This window comes from Natrix helvetica (genome assembly GCF_964273705.1).
Source record: "Natrix helvetica genome assembly, chromosome: Z".
Classification (NCBI taxonomy): domain Eukaryota; kingdom Metazoa; phylum Chordata; class Lepidosauria; order Squamata; family Natricidae; genus Natrix; species Natrix helvetica.
This window is the reverse complement of record NC_138554.1, coordinates 23,159,372-23,180,615: the sequence shown is the minus strand read 5'-3', so window position 1 is coordinate 23,180,615 and position 21,244 is coordinate 23,159,372.

Here is a 21,244-nt window from a genome sequence, read left to right as displayed (position 1 = left end):
AACCCAAAAAAGATTGGCAGAAACAAATACAAAACAGCATAAAATCAATCAGCATAGGAAATAAAACACCATCTGCTTTAAAAGTCTGGGAAAATTACAGAAGAAAAAAAAACTTTGCTGGTATCAAAATTACATTAAAATAGGTGCCAGTTGGTCAATGACAACCAGTATGGGTGCAACACCCTTGCTTTTTCAAATTTTGGAGCAAAAGAAAATTTGTGCGTACAGAAATCTACAAGAAAAGCTAAATCATGATTTTGTGTGTGTGTTCTTTTAAAAGAGTAGCTTAAAAAAGAAAAAGACACTAGAACATCTATGCAGATGCAAACTGCTCCACTCTTTTTCTCAAATGCAAGAGCTGTTTTTTTCTGCGTATAAGAATACAGGGAATCCATTCATCAGATCATCCATATTCAGACGGGAAAGTCCTCGAAAAATCAGCATTTTCAAGGATTAGGACTTTTTGGAGAAAAGTCCAAGCAGCCAGGTATGTTAACCAAAACTTCAGAATTTCCTGGAGATACACCCAGTAAACTTTTCTTTTTCCTATCCTTTCTCAGAGTAGAGACAAGGGAGGGGGTGAGGGGTGGATGAGCTGAAACGTGGATATATTGGGTCTTTTTTGACTGACAGCTATCCTTGTCCAATCCTAGGCTTTTAGCATCTCTCTTTCTTTGCCCCATCTTCTGCTGGATGTTCACCCGTTTTTGTTAATGAATGCTCTTCCCACGCACCCTCTCCACTCCTTTGGGACTTGAAAGCAGTTCAGAGGAAGACACGCAGGTTTGAGTGAGGGGCTGCAGTTCCCGTCGAGCGCATTTCCTTCACCAATCAAAACACCTCGCTTGCCTGCCAGCCGTCCAATGGAATTCCTCAGGCATCTTCTTTAATTCATCCCTTGCATTTCCTTTCCAGAGTGAAATTTCGGTTTTTTAATAGAAAGCACCGACTTTGAAAGTGGGGTATTTTTCCCTCTCTCATTAAAGTAAATGCTTCCTTCTGGAAGGTGGAGGGGAACATCTAATATTTCTGGTGCTTCCCCTTGAATCAAACAGCACTCAGGGGCTGCAGAGGAAAAAAAAAGAACCCTACACCACAGGGGAAGTATTTGTATGGGATTCTTTTTTAACAGATCAAGGTAAGACTTTGATTGCTACTCTGTACTACTAGCCAACAATGTCTTTGATAACCGAGGTTGGGTGTTCTGGGTGTGTCAGAACAGTCTAAGAGAAGGAGACTCCAGAAAGTTAGCTATAGAGGTATTGGTGGGATGGTGTTACATATCAGAGTGCTTTCAGATTTGACAATATATGCTTGCATGTGTCAAAGTTACAAGCAGGTGTTTCCCCCAGAATTTGGGCACACTTATGTGTCTTTGATACCAAATGCTATTCTTTGCCTTTGATTTTACTATCTCTCTGATTAACAATGCGTTTACACAATCAGAACAATGCACTGTCTCACTCCTTTTTAAAGAAGAGAGTTTGGGAAGAGGAATTATTCGGTCTGCTAAAAACGAGCTGACTGTTGCTTTCAGTACCCATTCTGATGCAACTGCACCCAGGTTTGGTGTATAAGGCAGAGTCGGTTGTGGGGGGATTTGAATAAGAGCTGTGACAGTGCTGTTGGGATGGTATAATAGGATGGGATTCCTGATCTAATGTGTGTGATGGGACAGTTGTCATTCTGGGGATGTTAGCTTTGCATAAGATTGGGTCAATATGTGGGAATTTGAGATGGGGCTGGTTGTGAGATTAATGTTTTTCTATCCTCTTGTTCATATTTAATTCTCAGTCGCGCATTATTATGTATGTTTGTTGTCCTTTTTTAATGCTGCTGACCTAGGTAGGTCAATTATTAATAATTAGATACACAAATATGTAAGAAAGGGTTTTTTTGTTGCTGTTTGGGGCTTTTGTAAGGGGCTTTGTGTGATTCTTATGTGTGTCTTTGTAAGAGAGTGTGTTGTATTGCTGCAGTTCTGGGCATGTGCCAATTCCTTTGTGTGGGTATGCATATCAAATCATAAACTGTGCATTACACTTCCTGCTGCTTTGTATCCGTGGCAGCTTGTCTGTGTGACAGGTTGTGAATGTGTTACTTTGTATATGTGCATGTCTTTCTAGATATATTTGAGAGTGTGAGGCATTTTCAAAAGATCGATGCCTGTCCTTTTCACACATGAGAATTCCTGATTACTGTACAAACCTTCCTTACGCATACTCACAGTCACTCTTTCTCACAAATATGCTGAATGATGATATAAGCTGCTCTTATATTTCACAGGCTGGCAGAGCTGGCACAAATTAAACCACAGCACTAGCTTTTTATTCCTGTCTCCTCACTCCCCCCCACTTTGCAACTATCCAGCAGAAAATGGGTGCTATAGACGAATTTGAAACATGCACATGAAAGCAACAATTCATGGCTATTGCTTAATAAGCTTTCATCTATTGAAGCCTATTTCCTGGGTCTCCATTTGAAAAGGGTTGACTATGTATATGCATAGACTCTGTGTGTGTGTGTGTGTGTGTCAACACACGTGTGTGAATGTACGTGTGTGTATGTGTACGTCTGGTTATGTTTGTGCTTCAGGCACTAAGATTCCTAGATAATTGCTGTGGGGACTATGGGATGGATTGCACAGGTGGGCGTTCAGGCATGTGTGAGAGTACAATGCACATGGCAGAAGTTTGTGCCGATCTGGGTATTCAAAATGTTTGTGGGTGCATAACGGTATACCTGAGGGGAAAATGGGTACCCTTGTGATTCTGCACGCTGAGGTAGAGCTGAGGTAGATTCGTGTGTCTGGCTAAAAACAGATTGGTTGTATGCGGGTGAACAAAGGAGCTGAAATAAACCAAAGTCCCAGAAGCAGTGACAGACCGCAAATATAGGCCATCTTTGTTCAAAGAATCAGCCCCAAATGGTGGAGGTGTGTTGTAAGGAAACGTTGTCAGGTGCACCCCAGGTAATATGTGGGCAAAGGGTATAAGAAGATGAAGGGAATATGGAGAAGGAAGCCAAAATAAGATGTATGAGAAAGGAAGATGGTGTGGTAAAACGATAATATGAAACAGGTTTCGAAGGAAACAGCTATATTAGCTATATTCCAATAGTTACAAAAGAAGATTTGAGGATGGGGTGAGCTCTGGGAGGAAGTAGCCCATTAAGCGGATAGTTTTCCTGTGCTTTCTCACAGGATATATATTCACCCCTCCCAGCTTTCTAAAGGGTGATGCAGAAGCCTCCTGCTTTTTGAAGTTCCCCTAATGGATTTATGGAGGGAGAGATTGCTGGAATTGCGAAGAAACGATGGTGAGAAGGGGGAGGAGAGAATGGACTCTGCAGTTTCCATGGCAATGTTGCCATGGAAACAGCAAGGCTGCCTGGATCAGCCTCTCAGATGAATGAGGACCACTTATTGGGGAGAAGAAGGGGAGAAAATGGGGTGGTAGGGGAAAAATGAGTTACCCAGCTTTTTTTGAAATTGCTACAGGGAATTTTACAGTGAGTTTCAGGGATTTTTGAAGTTTGGATCTAATTTCTGAGGGTTTGTTGGTTGGTAATGGGCTTGAGCGTATACTGATGGAGTCAAACTTTTGACATATCACATTTTGGGATATTAGCTGCCTTCCACTGGAAAAATATGGGTGAAAATAAGAATCCTAATGGCAGAATGTCCATCAAAGGCACCAGACGCTAGTGGGTCATATGCATAGTGTCCCTAGGTCCTTCATTAAAAAGGACAGTTCTTTATTTATTTTCTTGGTTTTTTTCTTGAATTTTCCTCTATAAAGCAAAATTATAAACATAAACAATAGAGTTTTTTTATCCTTATGAACCTCTCTCAGATTTGCCCCCTTTTCAGGTCTGTCTTTTAATTTTTCCAAGAAAATAGACATGTGCCCAATATGATGTACATCATTAGAACAGTTTGCAAATTAATAATATTTCCAAGATTATCCAATTGGAAATATTATGTCTTGTTCCTCAACTATGGTCAGTTTGCTTAAAATCATACAGCAGCCTTCCACAAGATGAAGATTTTCCAAACTATGTTTGAATGACAATTCCCAGAATTCCCAAGTGTGTTCAGTGGGAATTCTGGGGTTCATTGTTACTCCAGTACATCAAGACTTCCTTGGCATTTATTCTGGAGTAGGTTTTATGAATAATCTTCTATACAGTTGTACTGCTTGAGCTTACAATAGAGCTGTATAAGTACAGTACTTTCTTTTTCGGCAAAATGATGGAAGCAAATATGTCTGGAAATTGTTTGTTCTGATAATAAATTACTTCTCTTTTGTAGCCCTAGCAGAAATAAATGGCCTGAGGTGTTTAATGTGCCAATATAAAGTACATCTGAAATATGAAGCAACGAATCTCAATTGGTTTGATCTGGAGCTTTACTAAAGGTTGTTTGATTAATAAGTGATAGCTATTGATATTAATCAAGGCTATTATTTCAGAATGCACTTTTGTATTTTTTTAAAGCTCTATTGGTTATGGTGGGTTTTTCTTTCTTTATGTTTTAATAAAATTGAATGAAAAAACATTTTTTAAAATAACCTTTCTTTCTTAGAAATGATTAAGTTTCTTTTTTAGTGTGCATCCTTTTCCTTTAATATCTAAAAATAAAATATATCAAAATATTAGTACAACAATACGAATACAGTGAAATATGATGTATGTGTGTATGTGTGTGTATATATATATATATATATATACATACAGATTATATAATAATTCAATATTGTATGTTTATATTACATGTATTATGGAGACAACATATGATTGTTTTAAAAGATATAGGTAGCAGGAGTTAATAAGAAACTATGGATTTCAAATCTAAATAGTAACTTGCTAGCCTGCTGCATTCCAGGGAAAAAATTATCGTGTTATAAGCCATTTAATTTAGGGAGTACACCACTCTTTCTACCTCCATGAATTCTTCTAGTATACTATTGGAAACAACCATCAAAATAAAATCTGCCTGTGCGTCTTGAATTAAATTCAGTGCTATTTGTTTACATGTTTATAGGTACTCCAAAATCAGCTAGAGTCACATACTGTACAAAGCCATAATATGGTTTATTTGGTTTTGTGTCAATATGTTGTGTGAATTCAGGCACTGTAGTTTTCTTTTCTTTAAAAAAAATTTTTTTTATTGGTTTTTAAACATTTAGAGGAAAGGGTAGGTGGATATACAAAAAAATTTGGCAGCTACATCGTGCTAAAGGTAGAAATCTCTCCAAATCTCACAACTTTTACAAAGAAAAAAAAAACAAAAGATAAAAGATAAGCAGAAACAGCATCTTGTTATACATTGTATCAACCATATGTTCAATCATCTCTTTTGCCACTTTCTATATATCAACAATTACAATAATATTTCAAATACATTTATTTTTGTAACCTGTGTCTTTTCAATATTGCTCCCTCCCCGCTGTCCCCTGGCAGAGCCACAGCCCCTCCCTCCCTCATATCTTGTGTATTGTCACCTTTTTCACTACCTCTTATGACTTCGTCCTCTAGGAGGGCACTATGTTTTTTCATGAGGGCCTCTGCCTCCACAACTGTATTGATTCTAATTCTGTTTCCCTCCCAGAAGATCAACATTCCTTCTGGCAATAACCATCTAAACCAAACTCCTTTGTTATATAATTTCTTTGATAAGGAGGAATACTTCCTCCTCTTATCTCTTATTTTTTTCGGAATTTGTTTAAGAATGGCAATTTCTTTATCTTTATATTTTAGTGGTCCCCCCCTTTGGGCCCCTAAAACCTCATCCCTCGTGGTCTTCCTAAGAAATTTAACATGTACTTCCCTTGGAACATTATGTGTTCTGGCATATTCTGAATTGATCCTGTAAACCAGGTCCATATCCCACCGCAACTGTTCTTTATCTCTCTTAATATATTCTGCTAAGATTGTACACATAGTATCCTTAAGATCTTCATCTTCTGTCTCCGGTAGGTTCTGGAATCTGAGAAAAAGGGACATTCTTTCAAGTTCCATCTTTACCATGAAATTTTCCAATTCTCTATTCCCCTTCTGAATTGCCTTCACCTCCTCCCTCAGCCCAACCGCCCCCTCCTCCAGCACACCAATTCTCTGTTTATTTTCTGTGGTTTGCTGCTGTACATCTCTGAGCTGTTCTTTAAAATCTGCCACCACTGTGGTTTTCTAACTATCATGACTTATTCCAAAAACCATAGGAAATCACGACTTAACCAGGTGAAAGCTCACTGATTAACATTCATCTGAAGACTTGGGCCATGTCAAGAGCAGATGGATTAGAACTGTATTGACTGGAATAGGACTGTTGGGAGGGAAGTAATATTCTGCATTGTACATCCTAATTATTTAACATGAAATCCTTTATTCTCTTGGTCACTTTATGGGGCTCTAAATCCAAATTTTCACTCCAAATATTTTAAGGGAAATATATAGAAACAGTAAGGATTCCAATCTGCATACAAGACAGGGAATGAAGAAATAGTGATACTCTTAATTAATTAGCATTAAACACCAGCGTATGTTATTATGTACTAATGTATCTGCTTAAAATTATTTATTCTAAGGCAGAGAGAACTGTTCCGTAAATGTGAAATAAATGTCCCCAACTTTCACAAAGAAGAGAATAATTGATTTGAAAGGAAAGGAAGAAAGACCTAAGATTTAAACCCCATGATTGCATTATATATAGGCCTAATAGCTCTGTTCTGCAGTAGGTATTTATATGATTTCTTTCTCAGTAGAGCAATTTATCTAACTGCCTTGAATTTGCGAAGCTTCTACTATTATCAAATGCAGTCTTTGGACAGTCGATATTTATTGCCTGGTGTGAAGTCTGACAGCTCCTCATTGTGCCTGTGAATTTTCCATTTTTCACATTGCACCTGGCTAATGTGACTTGGAAGTTGGAAGTGAGAATTAAATGCACTTTCCATGTAATCGCCACAAAAGTCTACTATGCACATTTTAACTGGATGATGATAATTCCAGGTTTGTAATATGCCCGTAATGCCTAGAAGCACAAACCACCAATTCAATAGTGGTTTACAGGTCTGGTTAAACTATTCTTTCTTTTGTTAATACATCCTAGAAATCGTGTGTGTGTGTGTGTGTGTGTGTGTATACACTTAGCTGATAAAGGAGGAGAGCCTGTGGCTTAGTGGCTAATACAACTACCTGATATGTAATACAGCCCAGGTTCAATTCCCAGTAAGGGTATGGCTAGCTGATGAGAGCTAAATAGCTTGAAATAGATCTATACTAGTCTCCCTTTATTTATTTATCAGCACAAATGCATATATACATATGGAAAGGGACATTATCTCTGTGCCTTTTAAGTTCTCATTTGAATAACTCTGACTTTCAACCAGATGGAGAGGAAAAGATAGGCACCTGCTCTATCAAAGAAAAAGCACACAGTGAACTGCACAAAGGCAGACACATATTTCCACACATGCACACACACACACACACACATACATACACACACTCTCTCTCTCTGTCTCTGTCTCTCTCTCTCTCTCTCTCACTCACACACACACACACACACCACACCACACAACACATGGCTACACTTGGAAGTAAGTAAGTTAAATAAAGATCACATCATATATTGGAATGGGCAGAACGCTGATGTATAAGAATGAATAGAAATTCATGCAATGAGAAACTATGGCACATCTATATCATTATATTGGCTTTTTAAAAATCAAATTCCTGTTTGCAGAAAAATACAGGATGATGCAATGCCATTTTACTTGATATATGTAAAAAGTAAATGTGAAGTAAAAAGTAAAGGCATATACCATTCACAGAGTTAGAACAAAAATGTCCATTCCCCCCTTCCCCCCCATCAAATGTCTACCAGAGTACTGATAGAAAAGAATATTTATAGCTCAGAACTGTGTTGAACTGCAGGTCCTTGGTGCTCTCTGAGCTTGGGGGTTTTCTTGCAGACATTTCATTACCAAACTAGATAACATCATCAGTTCTCCCATTTCTATCAATATCACATATGGGCATCAAAGGCTTCAGAAAGCCCACAAATGGGACAACGGATGGTGTTACCCAGTTTGGTAATGAAATGTCTGCAAGAAAACCACCGAGCTCAGAAATCACTGTGGGGTCCTTGGTGATCTCTGAGCTCGGTGGTTTTCTTGCAGACATTTCATCACCAAACTGGGTAACACCACAAATTGTCCCATTTGTCTGCTTTCTGGAGCCTTTGATGCCCATTGATAGAAGTGGGAGAACTGATGATGTTATCTAGTTTGGTAATGAAATGTCTGCAAGAAAAGTCTCAGCTCTATGGTTTAGAAATCAGTATTGTCATGCTCACACTGCAGAGGCAAAATGCCAACAACTAGGGGTGCTGGGCAGGGGAATTGGTTATTTTAGCTAGAAACCTGAGAACACTGTGTTTTAAATACTCATAATTGAAAGGGGAAATAATCCAAATTCTGTAAGAAGAGAATTCTTCTGAAGAAATTGGACCATAGCTGATTCAAGATGATCTGTATGAAGATCCTATGGATTATATCCAAAAGTGTGCACCCTTATTTATGAATATCTTAATGAGTGAGAAATCGATGTGGAGTAAGATAAATAATTTAAAAAAAATACCCAAGAGAATTCTCACTCTGAATGATATCACCATCCCTGTGCTTCTAGTTTTCGTGTCTCAAACCAAAGTACTACAACTGCTTCACCTTAAATGTTACAACCTGCCTCTTCATAGTGTCACAAATGTGAAAATAAGATTCATTGTGAGTAAATTTAAATAATGCAATTCAAGTTTACAAGATGCATTGAAAGCTACGTTTTTTTTTATTCTGAAGGACCAAGAGCAGTCACATTCTTGCTTGTACAATACCTAGCAATGTTATCAGACCTTAGTCACGCAAAAAATCCACTAAGAACCAAAGTACATACTGGTACGATCTAATGGCCAACATAGGAAAGGTATTTCTTTATTTTTGTCAGATGGAATCTTATTAAGAGAAGAATAATAGAAAATAGCAGTAGAGCTTTACTGCAGTAGATCTACGCCTCATATGTTAACATCTCCAAGTAGGACTGAAATCTTGCAAATCCACAACCAGTGTTGATATTGTATAGTAGAATGACCCAAAATCTGACTTGCTATATAGGATAAATTCTTATGTTCATATATGTGCTTGATGTTACTGTGTGTGCTTGATTTAAAAGTTACTGGGATGAAATTACAATCTTTGGAACTATGATATCCTTTTGATATTCTCCACTAGACATAAGAACACTAAACTGCAAAAGTTTTGAATTTTTTTTCTCCTTTATGCAAAGTTATACCAGGTTTAAACTATAATTCTGTTAGGTTTAAGCTCCATTAAAATGGTAGGACACTGCTTGGTAAACATATAATAATATAAGATCAACTGATCGACCCCATATGCAGGTAATCCTTGGCTTAACAACAGTTCATTTAGTGTCTGTTCAAAGTTACAGTGGTGCTGAAAAATGTGTTTTATGAACGTTTTTCATAGTTACCTTTGTAGCATCCTCATGATCATGTGATGAAAATTCAGATGCTTGGCAACTGGTTCATATTTCTGACGGCTGCTGTGTCCCAAGGTCATGTCATCATCTTCTGCAACTTTCTGATAAGCATTTGAGCCCAGGAGATCTGGTTATTTCAGAAATTCTGGCTGGCTCAGGAATTCTGGGAGTTGAAGTCCACAGATCGTAAAGGGGCTATAGTTGTCCACCCCTGTTCTAATCCCTGATGTATTAACCACTCTATTCTGCTCCAAATAAATCAACATCACAGTATAGTTTCACTCTGTACAGAGCTTCAGCAGATGTTTTTTTTAAAAAATGGAATTGATTTTTAGTTGACATTTGAGGTAGACTTCTTAAGAAAAGCCTGGTGCCCGCTTGCCCCTCAAATGAATTAAATCAAGCTAAAAATAGCAAGCCTTTGCAAGAGTTAAAATACAAACATGACCTCTGGATATATGTAAAATGATCTATTTTAGGGATTATAGCAGAAAACATCTCAATGCTGCTCCTGTTAATCAAAATTAGAAAGTCATCTCATACTCCATTGTCTCTGCCCGCTCTCAGTTCAGCCCTCCAAACCCATGTTTTCTACAGCTTACTGAGTATGGTTCTTTTATCTCCTGGGAAGCCATTACATAAAAGAAGACTTCCCACAAGATACTCTCCTTCACATTCCCTCTCCTCGCACCTCTCAAGGAATAGAAATTATCAGCAACTCTGCGGGCATGCCTCGAGTAAAGAAATCCGGTTTGAAGTACCGGTAAGCTATCGGGCGTGAAAAATCAAGTCCTCATGTGAAGGTCCAATTGAATTCATTTATTTCTAATCATGCCTATGGATAGGAATCTTCTTAACCAATGGCTACCTTGGAGTTAGGTAAAAGTCAACAGAATTTAAGGGAGGCTGGTTGGTTCACTTGTGGATATGTAGGGATTCTAAGATGATTCCTCTTTTAACTCCACCTCCAGGTTCTGTCACTCCTTCTCCTACATAAGCTAACTCAAAGCCCCAGTAGATCTTTAAAGGTGATCACTGGTTTCTTGGACTGTACTCAGAATGCATATGCCACAAACCAAAGCGTTCCTAGGCGAATGTCTTAAGATTGCATCTGGGATTGTTTGGCATGTTCAGTACTGATGATTTCAGAATTATATGCCAGCATTGATTACTGGCTGGTGCTGGACAATCCTGAAAAATCCTGAATCATGTCTCTGACAGCCATTGTCTCTGAAAGCAGGAGAGGGTGCTGCGTCCATTCCCATCACTCCCCTACACGCACACAGGCACACACAGGCATGCATACGTGTGCAGAGAGAGAGAGAGGGAGGGAGGGAGGGAGAGAGAGGGGGGAGGCATTGCTTGCCAGGGGCCCTTCACAAGCCTGTTTCCTTGATAAAGGCAGTAAGGCCACATGAGCTAGATACACTGCTGGGGAGTCACGTGGGAAGCTATATCAAGGAAGCTCCAGGGGCTCAATAATGCTAGAGATGCTCATTGTAAAATGCAAGCTTGTGATGTCATAGAATGGAATGTGAGATGATCACTCCCGGGTCTTTTGTACCAGTGGGATGGATGGGGTAGGTCAAACCTTGTAAGTGTTGTATTTTTGTTTTCCAGTTTGACCCAGGATTCTTTGTAGTGAAACTCTGGGAAGATTGCTGCAAGATTTCTGTTCCCTCCATAAAAACCTGACCTTTTCTGTAATGCCTTTGGCACAATCCTTTAGTTTTCAGCAGCTGCATCTAGAAGACAGTGTACAATGCTGGGTGCCTCATCTTGCAAAATGTATTGCAAAATTAGAAGAGGGGCATATGAGGACAATTCTAATCAAAAGTGGGGAGGGCATATTTCTCTTGAGGAAAGGTTGAACTGTACAGGATTTTCTGGCAGAAGCACACATATGCATCTTTGATGCAATTTTACAAATTATTCCTGTGTGTTGCCAGGCTCTTTTTCTCTCTTTGTTCTTTCGCTGTGATGGAAAATATATTCTGAAGAACTGGTTCTCAGATTATGCTGAGCTAGGATGGACGTAAAACATTTAGGATGAACATATTACAACTTCGTATTTCATACAAGGATATGGAAATATTCTTTGGCAAGATCCACATGTAAGCTACAGACTCTAAGAGGTTGGAGCACCCAAACTAAATTTGATTGAAATTCCCTTACATCTCAGTCTGATTAAAATTAAATACCATCAATAATAACCATTGCTTGGAACTGTAATTAATAAATTCCCCCTTCTGTCACATTAAAATTCACAATTGCTTAACTTTAGGAGGTACTTGGGAGCTTCATCTATTTTTTATGGCCACACGTGGGTTTGATCCTCTGGGAATGTCCCTGTGCTAGAGATGTTCATTGTAGAATGGAAGATGTCATAAAATGAAATGTGAGATGATCACTCCTGAGTCTTCTATGCCAGAGGGATGGGGGTAGGGATGGCGGTAGATCAAACCTTGTAAGCATTGTATTAGCACTAGCCAATAGCCAGAAATAAGTGACCCAGGGGGAGAATAAAAGGGCTATTACTCGCATATTTTCTGTGTAAACTGCTAATGAAAAAAAAAACACTTTTCTTTGTAAGCAAACTTGAAAATACTATTGACTGCCACAATCACGGCGGGAAAAAAAGAGCCAGTTTGGTAGAATGGTTAAGGCACTGGTTTAGAAAGCAGGAGACTGTGAGTTCTAGTCCTGCTTTAGGCATGAAAGCCAACTGGATGACTTAGGGCAGCGATGGCGAACCTTTTTTGGCTCGCGTGCTATAAGTGGGGGGAGCGCAGGGGGTCATGTGCGGGCGTGCCGCACCCATAATGCAATGTGCAACCCCTAGTGCGCATGCGTGCACTACAGGCGCTCCCCCTCACTTTTACATGCTTTTTTCGCCCTTCCCGGGCTCCAGAGGCTTTATAGGAGCCTGGGGAGGCCGAAAACAGCCTCCCTCACCCCCCCCGGAAGCCCTCTGGAGGCGTCAGGGAAGCCTCCGGACAGTCCCTGACGCATTCGGAGCACTCAAAACGACCCTCCGAGGAAACCGGAAGTGACTTCCGGTTTGCTCGGAGGGTTGTTTTGAGCGTTCTGAAGGCTACAGGGACCGTCCGGAGGCTTCCCTGACGCCTTCGGAGCGCTCAAAACGACCCTCGCGTGCCCTGACAAATGGCTCCGCGTGCCACCTGTGGCACGCGTGCCATAGGTTCGCCATCACTGACTTAGGGCCAGTCACCAGGGGATTGTAAATTGTAGAATCATAGAGTTGGAAATGACCTTGGAGGTCTTCTTGTCCAACTCTCACCACCTCAGGGCAGGACCTTATACCACCTCAGTCAAATGGTTGTTCAGTCTAATCTTGAAAACTTCCAGTGATTGTGTACCCACAACCCCAGGGGGCTAAGTGTTCCACTGATCAATTGCTCTTATTGTCAGAAAATTTCTCCTTATCTCTAGGCTGGATCTGTCTTTGACAAACTTCCACCCATTACCTCTTGTCCTGCCTTGTGGTGCCTTAGATAATAAGTCAATCCCCTCTGTATCAGCCGCTCAAGTACTAGAAGACAGCTATTATGTTCTTTCTTAATCCTTCTTGTAGATAGGCTAGACATACCTAGCTCCCTCACCCATTCATTGTAGGATTTAGCTTCCAGACACTTTATCATCTTTGTTGTTTGTTCTACAACAACATGAAAGCCACCGGGCTGCCTTTGGACTAGTCACTCCCTCTCAGCCCAACTCACTTATTATTGTGGAGAGCATAGGAGGGGGAAGGAAAGAGTATTAGATATGTTCGCCACCTTGAGTTATTTGTAAAAATAATAAAGGCGAAGTGCAAATAAATAAGATTTTTCAGCTTCCATCTTTTGAGGAGGGTCAATTACTACACTTATGAGCACTCTCACAAATGCTACATGAGCCAGGCACAAAATATCACTTTGCCTTGAAAACTTGTAAAATATCCCAATGAAGAGGATGCTTGAGGTGCAAACTTCCTTTGTAACACCAGATGCTTTCCCTTTTGAAAATTAGTATTTGTTTTTACTTATTTGATTTTTTTTTAGGTCGCCAATCTGAAACATATGATTCTGGGTTCCTAACAGAGGATTAAAAAAAAAAAAGATAAGAAATCATTAAAAAAAAAACAAGTGTTTTGAAATGGTACTTTTCAGTTCAATGTGCAGCTTGGTGGAGCCAAACAAAAAAATGGTATCTACACATTTGGGGAGCTCAGAATTTTTTTGCAATTCTTCTGGCAACCTAGTTGTTGGAGAGGCAGTCATTTGAGGCAAGTAGCTTAGTTTGGTTAGTAGGCTGGCTATGAAGAAGAGAGTTCCCATTTTCTTTAGTCACCATAAAAATCTAAAATCAATCAGTTGCAGAATAATCTCCAAGCATCTGTAGTGTAACAACACTACTTGAACACCATGGGTATTGACCAAATCACCATCAGTCAATTGCAAAAGGCAGGTTTACTTGGAACAGCTTACATCCAACAACCATATCTGTAACATCATCAAACAACAACATCTGCCTATCCCAGGTTTTTGAAAAGAGGTTGATATGTGGATAAAAATGCCAGATCCAGTCTAAACAACTTTAAAATTCTTAACTGTTGTTGAAGAGTAACAGATTTGACAAAAGAGCTTGAGCAGCCTTTCCTTTGAAGAAAAGGAGTAACATTAGGAAGCATTTCCGTTTTTTTTGGGGGGGGGGGTGGAGAAGCAAATTAAGAATCAGCATTATAGCAATGTGAGTATCATTATTAGAGAGAATGTTCAATGGAAATCAGATACACATAGATGTCAGGGTTGCTATATGTTTTTATGGTGGTGTATTTAGAGGACACCAAGCTGGGAAAAGGCAGGTTGTGACAGTGTTAGCTATTAGGTATAAGCATTCAACTAGGTATTTAATTACTGAAACCAATAAAAATAGCACATTGTCATTTACAAAGCTAGCAGCATTAACCTATATTGGCTGTGCTAATTTTACACGATGCATATATGTGAGGTATGGAGGTACAGATACACATGTTTGTATACAGATACACATGTTTTTATATGCACATTTGGATGCACACATACTTTCCAACAACATTTTCAAACTTGGCACCCGTTCAGTAAACAGTGTGCTTATTTGTGCGTGGGTACAACTGAGATTGGATGTGTGCGTTAAATTTAACATCAGAGCTAGATTATTCATGCCAATCGTGCAACTGTTTACTAACAGGGAGTTCAAAAGCAATAAAATAGTTTTGGAGTTAATAAAGGGATTGCTGTGGCTCTCTGTGGTTTGGGGCTTGCTTTAATTCTGTACCAAATATGAAATGCTGAAGGCCACAGGGAAGTGAGCAATTGCTTTTGTATCCTGCCTACTCTATGGGCTTCTTGGAGGTGGTTGACTATTGTCTTCTGCAAGAAATTGGTACAATAGTTGAGTAGCTCAGGTTCTTTCTTTCTTTATAGCTTTGTTAGTTAAAGGTAAAGGTTCCCCTTGCACATATGTGCTAGTTGTTCCTGACTCTAGGGGGTAGCGCTCATCTCGGTTTTAAAGCCGAAAAGCCAGTGTGGTCGAAGACATCTCCATGGTCATGTGGTCGGCATGACTAAACACCAGAGGCGCATGAAACGCTGTTACCTTCCCACCAAAGGTGGTCCCTATTTTTCTACTTGCATTTTTACATGCTTTCGAACTGTTAGATTGGCAGAAGCTGGGACAAGTAACGGGAGCTCACTCCGTTACGCAGCAGTAGGAATTTGAACTGCCGACCTTTCTGATCAACAAGCTTAGCATCTTAGCCACTGAGCCACCGCGCCCCTTCTTTGTTAGTTATTGATAGGTAAAATAGGGAACATAGTTTTCTAGACTTATCAGATCTCAGCTGCAAACATTTGGATGACTTTTAGGTGGTCTCAAAGTGGTCAAGAAAACTACTTCTTATGGCAATTTAGTGGTTATCTTGATTTTTGCTGTCAAATATGGAAATTCTAACCTTTTCCATATTCCACCTGTTATTGATATGCTTTGCAAGAAAGAAGCAAAACAGTCTTTGCTTTTATGGCATCCAAGTGTTGAAGTCCATGACTTCAGAAGACTATTAACTTTTCCTTTGGTATTATGATGTCCCCAGAAACATTTTGCATTTTGGCAGTCTATACTATAACCAACCTTCTCATCTTTGATATTAACCCCAGCTCTTTCCCTTTAACTAATTTTAATCTGCAACTTCTGTCATTTCATTTCATCTTGCTTTTCTTTTCAATCAAGTATTCCAGAGGCCTAATGAAGCTATGTTTCAAAATAGAGAATAAAAAAGGAAGAGAGGAACAATTAAAATTAATAATAATAATAATTCAGGAATCTTAGATGGTTTCCTAAATGTTGGCCATATGCAATATTGTTGTACTTTATACCTTATATAATAAACCACAAAGGTTTTTTAAAAATAAAACTGATATAAAATAGCATAAAACGAATAATTTACAAAAACAAGTATATATTTTTTAAAGAAAAGCATTAGAACAAACATTCAAAATCTGCTCCCAAAATAGCTGCTATCTGACAGATTTTAGACGAACCATCCTCACTTCTCCCCTTCTTCAAAGGAAATTCCTCTTTTCAAAAGGAATTTACATCTTAAATTTTAACAAGCCCTTGCTTAAAACAATCTGTGTTGCTCTTTTTTATAACTATTTGATTTTAATAAAGTGTGCTAATTAATGAGAGCTATCTTCCTAGCTGATCATTTTAAAAGAATTGTAGCGCCAAAATGCAATTTAATTTAGTTTACTTTAATTAAAATAACAAATAGTTTTAATTATTTTCTCCAGATTAAACTGGATGCACATGTCCTGTTAAAATCACTGGTACAATGGAAAGCTGCCATATCAAGTTTGACTATTAATGCAGCAAGTTCAGTATTGTCTGTAAATTATCTGATGCAAGAGATGTATGGGTGTGAAAATAATGCCTCAATTATCAAGATAGCTGTGTTTGACCAGAGAATTGCAAATTATGCATCAATGGCAAAAAAATAATAATGCAGGGACTAATTTAGGCAGTTGCCAGGAATTAAGCTGTCTGGCTAAAAGGCATACACCCAACACCCCCCAAAAAACTTTTTTGGGTATCTTTATTGAAGATAGGGAAACTGATGGAGAAACATTAAGATGTGCCTGTGTTTGTAGGACAATCATGGATCGTGTTAATCTATTGCGAGAAATACATGTCAGAAGATGCAAAAAAAAGAAAGACAGACTGCGTGTATGTGTATGTTTCTGACCATTAAGGTATATACAATGACATTTGACTGTCTAGAAGTAAGTTGAATGCATGGGGAATGGGATAATTAAGAAACATGTGTGGCATAACAAGATGCAATAGTGTCTAGAATGAATGGGTGCTAAATGAATGTGAACTGAATACAAAAGTGAATGACCATTATGAAAAAAAGTACTTTCAAGTTTTTCATATACTGCAAAGAGAATGAATGGAAGATCAAGTTGCAAAGCAAGCACATTGAATGGGTTGAGAGCAATGAGAAGACAAAGGAAGACGTGGCAGGGATGAGTTAATGAGACCTTCAGAACGAACAAGGAGGTTAGAGAACAAAAGGCAATGTAAAGTATGAGGTAGATGAACATAGTGGGAATAAGGATTGCTTTTCAAGGATAGAAAAGTACATGTGTGGGTGTGTTTAATTCTTCTATACTGCCCAGAGTTACCTGGGTGAGATGGGCAGCTATTTAAGATGTATAACTTAAAAAATTAATAAAATGAAAAGTAATGAATGCTGTTAGGATAAATTTGTTCCTTCCTTCCTTCCTTTTCTCCCTCCCTCCCTCCCTTTTTACCCTAAAAAGGAACAACGTTATGCTATTTGTGTGACTAGAAATTGCACTTTTTCTATCCTTTTTTTACCCCGTCAGGAGATACATCCTTTCATTTACATATAAAACTGGATTGAAGTTATGGCAACTACTACAAAGTTCTAGTAAGGTAGCTCTGAATACTCTACCACAGGGGTGTCCAAACTTGGGAACTTTAAGACTTGTGGACTTCAACTCCCAGAATTCCCCAGCCAGCTGGGAGTTGAAGCCCACAAGTCTTAAAGTTCCCAAGTTTGGACACCCCTGCTCTACCATAAAAATCTATCTACTCATCCATTCCTGGTATCATTCTTGATATCTTAAACTCCAGGAAGATGTTCGCAAAGAGTGTCCAAGCACTTAGGAATATATTTTTTTTCTCAAGGGTAGCAATTGTCAAAGCCCCTTACATAAAGGAGAACCTCTAAAAGTACAGTTTATTTGAGAGGATCATGTTAATCAGTATTTTTTCATTCATGGCAGTAAAATACTGCAGTTAAAAATCCAATCAAGAATTACTTTGGATGTATCCACACACTTCTGCCCTTTGATTTCAGTGAAGAACAAAGAAAAAATATGGATGGAATGTTACATTAATATAAGCTAAGGCAGTGTCTCTCAACTTTGGCCATTTTGAAGAGGTGTGAACTTCAACTCCCAGAATTCCTCAGCCAACATGCTTCTTAAAATGGCTAAAGTTGAGAAGCACTATGGGCTAAGGTAAGGGGAAAAAACTGAGAACGGGGTTGGTTCAGGGGTGAAATCCAGCAGGTTCTGACAGATTCTGGAGAACTGATAGTAGAAATTTTGAGTAGTTCGGAGAACCGGCAAATACCACCTCTGGCTGCCCCCAGATTGGGGTGGGAATGGGGATTTTGCAATATTCTTCCCCTGACATGCCCACCAAGCCACGCCCACAGAACCGGTAGTAAAAAAAAATTGAATTTCACCACTGAGTGAAATAGAGCTGCTGGCCTAGATATCTTGAAGACCTAAATGGGCCCTACTTAAAAGTCGGGAAAATGTTTGCGTGGGAAATATAAGAGAAACTCTCGGGGAAATTGGAAATGTAGTCCTTTGGCAAGGGGAGGGGGGGGAGTGATGCTGGTAAGATTCCAATTCTGATCCTAATCCCTGCTACGTTGCTAAAATTCCACTTTGCTGCCACATGCAGTGTTTCATTATTTGCGGCAGCCTGTTAAAAGCCAGGAAACCGTTTATGCTTTCAGCTAAAGATACATTTGATAACCGTAGTGACCAATGACAAGCTGGTTTCTAATTGCAGCTAAAAAGAAGAAAAGAAAAGAACCTTAGCCATGACTGGGCATGTAGAATGTCAGACTATGTCAGACCATGCAATGTTAGTTCAGTATTCCTGTGGCACCCACAACATTGTGCACCCATTTCTTTACTCATTCAAAAGACAAGCACATTTGTGCTTCGGTGAATAAATGGATGTGTTTCATTTCTGCACTTAATTCTCCTCTCTGGTGGGGTTTATATTATGGAGCAAATTGCTGATGGCATTCAAGCAGACTCTTTGCTCAATAAAGGTTGGGGAGTGTGTGTGCGTGTGCGCGGGCGAAAGGAGTCTTTTTCCACCAGACAATATAAAAAAAGATGCTGAGATTCTAAAATGAGTGCAGAGAAGAGCAACAAAAATGATTAGGGGACTGGAGGCCTAAAACACATTAAGAACGGTTGCAGGAACTAGGTATGTCTAGTTTAATGAAAAGAAGGACTAGGGAGACATGATTAGCAGTGATCCAATATTTGAGGGTCTGCCACAAAGAAGAGGGAGTCAAACTATTCTCCAAAGCACCTGAGGGTAGAACAAGAAGCAATGGATGGAAACTAATCAAGGAGAGAACCAACCTAGAACTGAAAAAATTCCCGACAGAGCAATCAATCAGTGGAACGGCTTGCCTTCAGAAGTTGTGTTTTATAAGTCCCTTGGAGTCATTGGTCGTGAGAGACCATAAAACTACAAAGTAAACATCTAAAATGAATATACTAGGAGAGAAGTTCCTTGGTTGCTCTCTGTGCTTGCCGTTTTCTTGCAGACATTTAATTACCTGTTTTACTCTTAGCTTTTTTGCCTGAATTGGTAATTCATTGATCAGGGAAAACCACAGCCTAATCAAGGAACACCAAGATCACTCCCACCAACACTGACAGGGAAAGCCACTTGCATATAAACAGGGACCAAATCTCTCTTCCTTCTAGCACTGATGATGTTACTTATTTGGGTAATGAAACGTCTGCAAGAAAACAGCCAAGCTTAGAGAGCACCAAAGACTCCACACTGTGAACTGCTGGTGTGTGTGTGTGTGTGTGTGTGTGTGTGTGTTAATCTACTTCCTGCTTACCAGTCATTCCAGGCTCTGCTGCCTCTTTGTCCACTGGGAAGCAACCCCTCCCTCCTGGGTCTACCTTCCGCCACAGATTGCAATGATAGAGTGAAGATGTCATTTGATTATGTGATTCCAAAAAAGCATCCTGCTTTAATCTGAGGCAAAGCCAATATTTGCCCAAGCATCCTACTTACTGGAAGAGAGTCTGTATATACAGTTGCATTAATCAGGGTGATGAAATGAAAAGAATTAGAGCGCTGGAACCGAAATTCGCTTCTCCAGGTGGTAGAAAATATCAAGGAGACTCCACTGATTCATATTTTCCTCTTGGTTGAAAGAGAATGAGAAATCATGGAAATTTATAATGTCTTGGAACTATCAGTTTGAACAAGAATTACAGGGTATTTACCTTGAACCTTCTGTTGACCTCTTAGGCTTGATTTGACATGTATTTTGGCCACTAGTTGATGTATCTCAGTCAAAACAACCGAATACATAGCTTGAAAAGAAATTGGCAAAATGAAATCATATTATCCAACATTAGGAGTGTTGAAAACTGATTGGATGTGTGTGTTTGTGTGTGTGTATGTGTGTGTGTGAGTGAGTGATTTGGGCATACCAGGGGTTGTAACACACACACATACATACATACATACATACATACATACATACATACATACTATAATCAAATTATTTTTAAAGATGGGTAATGGCTTAGCTTGTCTGTTTTTGAACACGAATTCTAATTTATTTAACTTTTTTTTAAAAAAATGCTTTATTGAGATAATTTTATTATTATAAAACTATAAAATTATTATAAAATTATTAATAATTTTTATTCACTTATTTAAAATATTCTGGGCTTCTCTGGGAGCATGAGTGGTATATAAAAACATTTAAGTTAAAAAGTATACTGTTTTATTCTGGTGAGCATGCTTATTTCTCTATTATTGAAGAGTTCGAATTTAACTGGTTAACATATTCATTATAGCTTTATTGACCACCTTGAGAGCTATTTTAAATGGAAAGATAGCAAGAGAAATCAATACATTCCATTCCTATCTAATATAATCTCTCAATGAAATAAACACTGGTGGATTCAGATACTGTTCAGAAACCCAAATAGCTACATTCCTGTTCAATGCTATATGGATTTTTAAAAATGGTGATTTTCTGAATAAGCCCCAGTAGCTTTATAGAATAGAATAGAATAGAATAGAATAGAATAGAATAGAATAGAATAGAATTCTTTATTGGCCAAGTGTGATTGGACACGTAAGGAATTTGTCTTTGGTGCATATGCTCTTAGTGTACATAAAAAGACAAGATACACCTTGATTCATGCGGGCTCAGGAATTCTGGGAGTTGAAGTCCACAAGTCATAAAAGGGGCATCCCTGACTGTTGTGGTCCGCAGGTGGCCTGCGGAGCTTGCAGCAGAGTTGGACAGTGAGGAGGTTGGGGAGGA